The sequence below is a fragment of the Lactuca virosa genome, chromosome 5 (genome assembly GCF_052849685.1).
Source record: "Lactuca virosa cultivar CGN04683 chromosome 5, Lactuca_virosa_CGN04683_v6, whole genome shotgun sequence".
Classification (NCBI taxonomy): domain Eukaryota; kingdom Viridiplantae; phylum Streptophyta; class Magnoliopsida; order Asterales; family Asteraceae; genus Lactuca; species Lactuca virosa.
Window position 1 is genome coordinate 461,258,756 of NC_136430.1, and position 9,963 is coordinate 461,268,718.

The 9,963-nt window shown below is 32.3% G+C and overlaps 1 pseudogene across 1 annotated transcript; it reads left to right on the forward strand.

Annotated features, from left to right (window-relative positions):
• The first annotated feature begins 7,625 nt into the window (after nt 1–7,625).
• LOC145114593 (monothiol glutaredoxin-S11 pseudogene) lies at nt 7,626–9,963 on the forward strand (annotated as a pseudogene). The gene is made up of 2 exons (XR_013711089.1): nt 7,626–7,974; nt 9,064–9,963. The product of XR_013711089.1 is annotated as a monothiol glutaredoxin-S11 pseudogene (transcript).

Genomic DNA, 9,963 nt, shown 5'->3' on the forward strand with positions numbered 1-9,963 from the left:
TGCTGTTAGATAGTTGCCAAGTAGGGGTAAATAACCCACATATATTAACGGTATCATGCACGTAAGGAAGGTACGGATATGCATAAAAAAACATACTTATATTAGTGACAAGCAAAATGTAAATGAGGTACATTACCTACAACTATTAATTAACTCAATAAAATAAAGATGTCATACCACGCAACCTAAAGCCACGAACAGAATTGAAAGCGATTGGTATCTGTTTTCTTGATGGCTGTGAAGGTATTAGGATTTGTTCTTTCAAGATTATGAAAGAATATTGGTAGGTGAGAAAAGCTTCTTTCGGTGTAAGTACTCATTTTCACAAGCAATGATAGTTTTTTACAATCATCACATGAATCCAATTATAAATATACAGAAGTTGGTGCTTGTCTGCAGTTCATAGTTCAACTTTTTGGATTAATAGTCAAACCAGTTGATTTCATAGTCAAACTTTACTGATCGACAAGACAAGACATTGTACTTGTCTGTAGTTCATAGTTCAACCTTTTGGATTCATAGTCAAACCAGTTGATTTCATAGTCAAACTTTACTGATCGACAAGACAAGACATTGTACTTGTCTGCAGTTCATAGTTCAACTTTTTGGATTCATAGTCAAACCAGTTGATTTCATAGTCAAACTTTACTTGTCTACAGTTCATAATTCTTGTATAAATGGGTAATACTCACTCCATGAAAATTATCTGTGAAGTCAGACTTATTTGATAAAAAAAATCAGGCGAATGGCATACTATAATTGCGGAGGTGAACGTATGATTAGGATATCGGGTACAACTAAAAACCCAAAAAGATTATTTTACGCTTGCCCATATATGGTATCATGATCTTTAGTTAATTAATATTTACGCCCTCATATTTATATGACAACTATTCTTATTGTTTATCTTTAAATTTACAGGGACCAAAATGCGGGTTTATCAGTTGGGTTGATGAAGAGAAGGACCAATCTTCTATGGTGATAGCTAAGGTAGCTAAATCTAATAAACACTTTCAATCATAAAATAAGAAGTTGAAGATAGCCTTGGTTTGTAGTTGGGTGTTGTTTTTGGCAATTATTGTTTACAAATTGTAAGCTTTTTAATTTTTTGATAAGTTTGAAGTTGTAACGTCAGTAACTTGGTGTATTTGTTGTTATGTTTAAAGTTTTGAAGTTGTAATGTTAAAAAAAAAGGTGGATTCATTGTTATGTTTTAACTGTTGAAGTACTACATTACGTATGAAATAATTATTATTTAACGCTTGATAATCAAATCCAACATTCGATCACACACACACACACACACACACACACACACACATATATATATATATATATATATATATATATATATATATATATATATATATATATATATATATATATATATATATATATATATAATCCAACTACATAGGACCATCACACGATCCCCAATAAAGTTTTGACATCCTTTGACGAAACTCTAAAGCTGCATTTTTTGGGTCAATAAGTTCACGTATTGGTTGGCCTGAAACTATTTGTTCCATAAACATGCAAACGAAAACACCGCAATCTCCCAGCTCACTACTTTGATGGGTAACATTTATTTCAAAAATGAATTTCATATCCAATGGAATCCTTTGGATGTTCCTCCGTGTCCAGTAGTTTATCTTGTCTAAATGATCTGCCACCCAAGCAACAAATTTGCTAAATGTTCCATCATACTCGAATTTTTGGTAAGTACTCCTACCGAGACTGTCATAAATATGGACTTCCATTGAATCCCATCATAGTTCCCCAAATAACAGTGATTAGGAAAGGAATGAATCGGCATTAAGACCTACACAAAGTTTAAAATAATAATTTTGCTTACATAACACCATACAAAAACAAAACGACAATAATGAAATTAATTTCTAAAATTTAATAGTAGTTTACCGTATCCACATTCCACCAAGGAACCATGAAGTCGGGGTATGTAGCAATACCAGACATAAACGCCCTCCAATCGAAACCATCTTCCAAGTAATGGCAAGTAAAAAAATCAGGAGGCATTATTGTATACCGATCACTATCAAATCGTCTCTCCATCAACAATCTAATCCAAATCGTCATATGCTGCGAAAGTTATGATACTTTTGTTATTAGTTAATAAATAAAAAGCAATTACAATAATAAAATAAAAGATAGTTACCGCTTCATCTAACCATCAGTTGTGTGTATGCCCAAACAATGCACTCCAAAACTCTCTGTCTAAATCCAAATTGTAGAAACGGTGCTCCACTTTATATGCATGAAATAAATAATTTTGTAACACAACCTCACCGCCTGGTACATAAGGTTGCAGGCGCAAAACCGAGAAGTCATGAACAACAACGAATGTTGGAGGAGGAACGAGGGTTGTTGATTTGGCATCAACCTCCTTCTTCTTTGGTCTTCGCTTTTGCTTTGGTTTCGTGTGCAACTAAAACAATATTGAAAAGTGTAAATCATTATGTTTCGAATAATTCACATAAAAGGTATAATTATAATATAAGCTTTCAAATTAAATGAACACCTCAGTGTAAGGAGGACACCTATACTTTGATGCATTTCGAACCCTGGGTCTATCGGGTGTAACTTCGTTGCCATCAAAAACATGATCATCAAAATGATTTACGGTCCTGTAATTATTACATCTTCCTCTAACACCTAAATTAATAAGATATAATCATTAATAAAAAATGTATGAATCTATTAAGAAACAACAAAATAAATGTAAGTATAGCAACCATGTTCATTATCATCAAAAGCGAATAGATCATCATCGAATTGATTCGTACTCCGCCCCGCTATGTGTATCCTCTTGTCTAACGCCTACATAAAAACATTATAAATATTAACGAAAGGTGCCTTAACATTTAACAATTAAAAATCATATGTGTAATATATATAATAACTTTCTCGTCTTCAATATCACCAAAAACATTTTCATTGACATTATTTTTATTCATCGCCTCATCATCTAAAACCTACATTTTCAGCTATAAAATATTAACAAAAACTTACAAACTTGTTAACATATTATATCATAAATGTAATGTGTCACTAACCTTTTCACCAAAATTTGTTTGGAATTCTGCAGGTTCCTCAAAAGTGATGTTGTTCCATATGCTTTCATTATCCACTTCTTCTACAAACACCTTAGTAGGTTCTCGATTCATAAATACCTGTTGCTCGAGTGCATGTAGCCTTTTCAACACCTCCTCTAAGCTTGGTTTCCCACTACGTCCACCTCTACCGTGAGAGCGACCACTAGAAGACATACTAGACGAAGATTCGTTTTGTCTCCTAAAATGGTCCCGTACTGGGGATGGAACTGAATTCCGTTCACCATATACATACTCTTGACATGATATATAATAAGAAGACGTCATATCATCATCACTCGGCGACATGCTATGTCTTGGTCGTCGTCCCTCCTAAAACAATTTAACATATTAAAAATGCATATAAAAGTGCAATCATGAATTTTTTAAAATTAAAATAATATTTAAAAACCTTTGTCATGTCAAAAATCTTGTTCACATCAACCCATTTCAATTTTTTGGTACCACTCCATCGTTTGATCCGATGTGTGTCTCTGTTTTTTCGTAACGCAAATCCACTGACACGAACACCTGGAAGCATCTCATATAGCCATATCTACAATTTCACAATTATAGTAATAAAAATTAAAATAACTAACATAGCAATAACATCTTATAAATAATAATAAATTTGTATACCCTAAATGGCGCCGTAAATCCAGAAACGGAGTATTTAAAAGTTTGGCGACGCTCCGACAGTGAAAAATATCTATCTATCTTGTTCCACGTATCCTCAAGGTCGCCATACGTAAACTCCCACAGATAGCTACCCCAAGCAAAACTGTAAAAAAATAAAAATTAATTATAATATACATTAACATTAATAATATGAAACTTTCAAAGTAGACAAAAAAAAATACTTGTTCCACACATCCAAATTCACTGCAAAAAAAAAACCAGTTTTGCGGCACCCGGTCATTTATTTCTTTTCCCAAAAATCCTTCACACAAAACGTATATAAGACACACTCTAACTGCATCATCATCTGTAGCTTCTAAGAAAGGATGATTTAAAATAAAACTTTTCAAGTAACAAATTTTCACCGAACTATTTGTATGGTTCGGAAATAGACGTTCCCGCAATAAACATCTTTTTTGACTACTAACATTTTTTTCTGAGACTTTTTTCCCAATCATTTTGGGATACACACCAAAATTAAACCCGGTTATCAAACAAAACTCTTCCGGGCCATAAACCATTTTCGTATCCCTTAATCTAAAATATAATCATTTTATGCCATCTGGGATAGTACAGCGTCCGACCATAGCTGATGAAGAAACATTTTATGGAACATAAATTCGTCCCCTTGTAAATGAGGGACGTCTAAGAAGTAACCAAATACAGTCTGTCTAAAATTTTCGCGTCGTGCACCATGCAACACCTCCAATACTTCCCAAATGTTGCACCCCGATCCTTTTAGGTTGACAACAGCTTTAACATTAAAATTTCTGTAATCATGCTGAAAAACAACATATTAACAATGTGTAAACCAACATGTACACTAAAAATATATAACCATATTGTAACCAACTATTTTTTTTTTAAAATATCTGTATATTAAATGGAATAAATAAACAAACATTCAAATTACAACTATTTTTCTTTAAAAATATCCGGATATTAAATGGAATAAATAAACCAACATTCAAATTAAAACCATAACAATCCGTAAACCAACATGTTAACTAAAAATACGTAACCATATTGTAACCATTTTTTCATAATAACGACTAGTAAATAAACACTCATTTATAAAACTAAACCGCATATAGACTAAAAATATGCAAATGTAATACCACATCAATCAATAATAAGCATTATCTTATTAAAAAACTCATTCCGCTAAACTTATTAACAAAAAATTACCATATGTACAACAACTCAATGCACACTTTACGCATTGTATACTTGTACATTCATACAACCACTAACCAAATAGCATCAAAACTTCAATGCTACTAATAAATACTATTCTATCTATCAAATACAACACAATTACCCAATAACACACAATATAATTTGTTTTTTTTCAAAAACTAATAGAATAAATCCTAAATAAACAAAACCTACACATGATAAATGTTGATTAAAACACAAAATGAGTTAAGATCTTACCATATTTTCAGGATTGTTGAAGAAATCGTCCATGATAGCTCTAAGGAAATCGCACAGAGAGAGAGAGAGTTTCTCCAAGAAAGAGAGTGAAAATTGAAGAAAAAAAACGTTTTTATAGTCAACAGCACAAAATCGCAGATGGGTTGATCAAAATCGCAGATGGACTTTTCCATCTGTGAACGTACAAGTGCCTAAAGCACATCTGTGCTTTAGGCACTTGTACGTTCACAGATGGGTAGGGTAAAATCGCAGATGGACTTTTCCATCTGCGATTTTAGTGGCTAATTTTGTAATTTATATTTTTTTTTTGGCTATTTTCCACAAAGTAATTAGTGTATTTGGCTAAATTTGCAATTTTCTCCAAAAAAAATGGTTTACCTTGATCTTTAAATTTCAGTCATTAACAATAAATATTCTAAATTAAAGAACTAATCGTTAATCCTCCCAAACAACAAAATTAAGTTATTAAACAATTCATAGTACCTGCGCGAGAAATAAATGGCACAAGGAATTTAACGTGCAGGAAGTTTAGTAATATTTAATTAGGCTTACTCTTAATCTTAATTTTGGGAAGGGTATTTTAGCAATATCATATATAATTTTGATATATAGATAAATTTATAAACATTAAAATTAATTAAATTATAAATTTATATATAGATTAGAGTTTTATTGTTTGAAATAAATATATACTTAATTTTAAGGTTTATAAGGATATAGAAGTAATATATAAAATTTGTAAGGATAAGAACGAAATTCTCCCAAATAAATATATACATGGATATCATTTCCTTTCATGTTGATGAATTCATGAAACACATTGTCATTGGAGCAAAAGTTGTAGAGTTCTAGCAACACACCCTAAAATAAACCCTAGATGTCATGTTAGTTTATGACATCCTAAAAATAATGGCTTTAACATGGTTGAATTAATATGACTCTAGTAAAGAGTTTTTTTTTCTTTTTTTTTGTGTTTTTTTTGTAATTTATATATATATATATAGAGAGAGAGAGAGAGAGAGCTAGGTTCAAATGTGGATTGACATCTATTGTGTGGACGTGTGGACAGTGCTATTCTGTGAGAATGACAAAGAAAATATGTTGTTTAGTAATATAAATGTGTTCAATCTTACATAACTATTGTCATTTTCACACATTCTCAATAATTAAATCGTCTATAAGGTTATTATAGACTTTTTATTATTATTCTCATTCTGTCAGGTCAGAATGTTTATTGAGTCGTATTCTGTAAAAATGAAAATAAGGGAAAAACGATATGTAGGAACAAAAATGAATAAGAATCAGTGAAAATGCATGAAAATGACGATAGTTGTATAAGATTGAACGTAGTCAAATTACTAAAAACCTATTCTTTTAGTAATTATCATAGAATAACATTGTCCACACGTCCGCATAATAGTTGTCCATCCACATTATAACCTACTCCTATATATATATATATATATATATATATATATATATATATATATATATATATATATATTGTTTTTGTTTTGTTTTGTTTTTTGTTCTTTTTTTCGTGCTATGTTGATTGATATAAAACAATTCCACATGGTAACTTGGATTGCAACTTAAAAACCCTCATAGATGTTCCATGCCATCTGTTGTTAATCTTCACTACCATAGCTTAATTGCATAAAGTTAGATAGAAAGATGCTGATCACAGATTGTTGTGATTCACATAATTTTAAGAATATTCGACGTACAGGACAAGCAGAATAAAGAAGTAAAAAAGATGATCTGACATATTTTTACAGAGAACTTATACTCCTTGTCCAATGTGACAAGTGAGCAACTCTTCTTTACCACCACCAAAACTTATGGAAATGATGTTTGTAGACCTTTGATTAAGAAGATCATCATGGCTTTCTATTAATTTACATTCTCTTTGCACTTTTGAGGTTTAGCGGCAGCTGTATAACATCTGTATACTGCAATCAAAACTGAACATTCATATATGTAAATTTGCTTAAGTATTGAAAATTGGTAAGGAAGTAGAGATGGATACCTTTTAAGTGCAAAAGTCTGTGTTTAATTGTGTTAGAGTGGATGTCTGTTAATCCCTCTGTGATCTTTGCTACTATTTTAGACTTTGAGAGAATGTTGAATTTTAAAGGCGTGTTTGGTTCACAGAATTCGAAGGCATTTGGAGGAATTGAAATGTAAATTTTAGTAAAAATTGTATTTGGTTGATAAATTAACTCAAAGAAATTAGAATTCTCTAAATTCCATTAAATTCGATGTTGGAAGAAATTGGTTTTTTTTGGCTAAAGATTTTAGATTTCATTCCTTATTTTTTTATTTAAAAGACAAAATTGCCCTCCCAACACCTTTTTATTTTATCTATGATTTATCAAATCTAACCAAATTATCATTAACTCTCCCCTACCAACACACCAACACCCACTCACTCCCCACCCCTACAGCCACCTACACCCATACACACCCCCACCTACCTCCACCACACTGTAAGTTCTAAACCTGGCGATTAACCTTGATCAATAAGGTTTAAGCTTTGTGACAGCAACAAAGCAACTGGAACAGATTACAGGGGAGAGGAAAGCAAGAACAGGCAACAAAAGATCTTCTGGAAAATTCACTTGTTCACCAAGTCTTTCAAGTGTAACTAAAAACAGATGCAAGAAGAGAACAAGTGCAGGTCTTTGTTCTTCAAAACTTCAAAGAGAAAAACACGATCAGGTGATGAGAAAGAACAGGAACAGAAGAGGTAAAAACAAAACTTGTTGACAAAGCTTTCTTCTTATTAAACGTTAATTAGAATTAATTAAAAACAACTAAGATATGACTCTTATTTATACCAAACATGAGAGAAACCTAATGCAATATGGCTATGGAAAATAGAATCCTAAGCAAATAACAAAAACTTAAAATATGACAGTTTTTCCCAAAATACCCGTGGGATTAAAACTGTCCCAGATTTTGAATTACTCCAACACACACCACACGCACCCAAATCCACATGTACACGTCTACACCTACAAGCCCAACCCAAGCTCATGTCCATCCCCACCCCACCCCTACCCTTATTCCCATAACCACACCCGCACGCTATTCGTATATGCCCACACACACATCTTTCTTTAACTCTTCAAATTTCCACCCAACTCTTGACGAAGTTGCCCCAAATCTCCAAAGCAAGGGATGTATTAATTGTATAATGCAAATATATATATTGGATGTTGTAAAGCTATCATTTTTCTTTATATATTATATGCAAATTCAGTAATAAAAAACGTAGGTTTGAGCAGGCAAAAGTTTAATAAATGAAAGTTCTATCATTTATAATAATAATAATAATATACAAAAAAATCAATAAAAAGGTATTTTGGTTAATAACAGAATCTATTTTCCAATTTCTTTGACAAATATGCAAACCAAACAAAAAACAGATTCCATTCATGTCAGACACGCACACAATAGATTCCGATTCCAATTCCTTTGATAGATTTGATTCCTTCCAAAAACATTATGCGAAATCACCCAACTGCTTGCTAAAGATATGTCAAACTTTTGTTAATAATTCAATTAGGAAATATAAAGTAATGGAATATTTGTTTTTTTTTTGTTTTTTTTACAAAAAATGCATTCTCACGTAGTTCATTCAGTTAAACCTGTGAGCTTGAAATTATGTGAATAAAAAGATAAACATGTTTGAACGTATGTAATATAAAAAGAATCATAGCCCACCCAAAGCAATCTCATTCCCAGTCTTTTTACCCTAGAATATAAATATATAAATTGATTGAAGGAAGGAATCTGTTTGAAACAATATTGACCAGCCCTTTTCAACTTGCAGCTTTTTCATGTACAGTTCCCCATAAAACGTGGAAGAGTCTAACCCACGGTCTAGAGCTTGCCCACGTCCAACAAACATGTTAATTACTCACTTAATCATGATTTGAAACATTTATTTAATGTGTCGTATGGTTATTATTTGTTGCAAGAAGAATATATGTGTTCAACTTGTTCCACCATTTTGTGAGTATCCATTTTTCAAAGATACCTTTAGTAGTTTTCAAGCATCGAAGCACCTCATCTTTTGAATTTTCTTGTACCGAGAAAAGGCGTCAAGCTTTCCCGGTTTCATATAAATACAAGTGCCATCAACACCTCAAACTTCAACCAAAACTCATTTCCCACTTCCTTCCTATTAACAACTCACAACCAATTGAATCATAATCTAGACTGGGCTTTGATCGAGTGAGATGGAGAAGATAAAATCATTGGTATCCGAGAATGGTGTTGTAATTTTCACCAAGAGCACCTGTTGCTTGTGCTACAGTGTCACCATTCTGTTCCAAGAACTTGGGGTGAACCCTTTAGTGTATGAGATAGATCAAGATCCTCAAGGAAGGGAGATGGAGAAGGCTTTCCTGAAGCAAGGGTGTAACTCACACCCTGTGCCAGCTGTATACATAGGTGGCAAGCATGTGGGGTCCACCAACGAGGTCATGTCCCTCCACCTAAGCGGCTCCCTCATTCCTCTGATCAAAACATATCAGTCCCTGTCTTAAACCAACAAGCTCCACTCTGAAGATATCGGGCTGGCTCAAGACTATGAGCAGTAGTAATCTGCTTGTTTAACTAGACTATGATCTGTATTAATTATTAGTACATTTGTAGCTTTTTATTACCTTCAGGGTAAGGAAGATTGGCTTTTAGGCAATAATTATGATTATCACTAGTTTTTATTTAA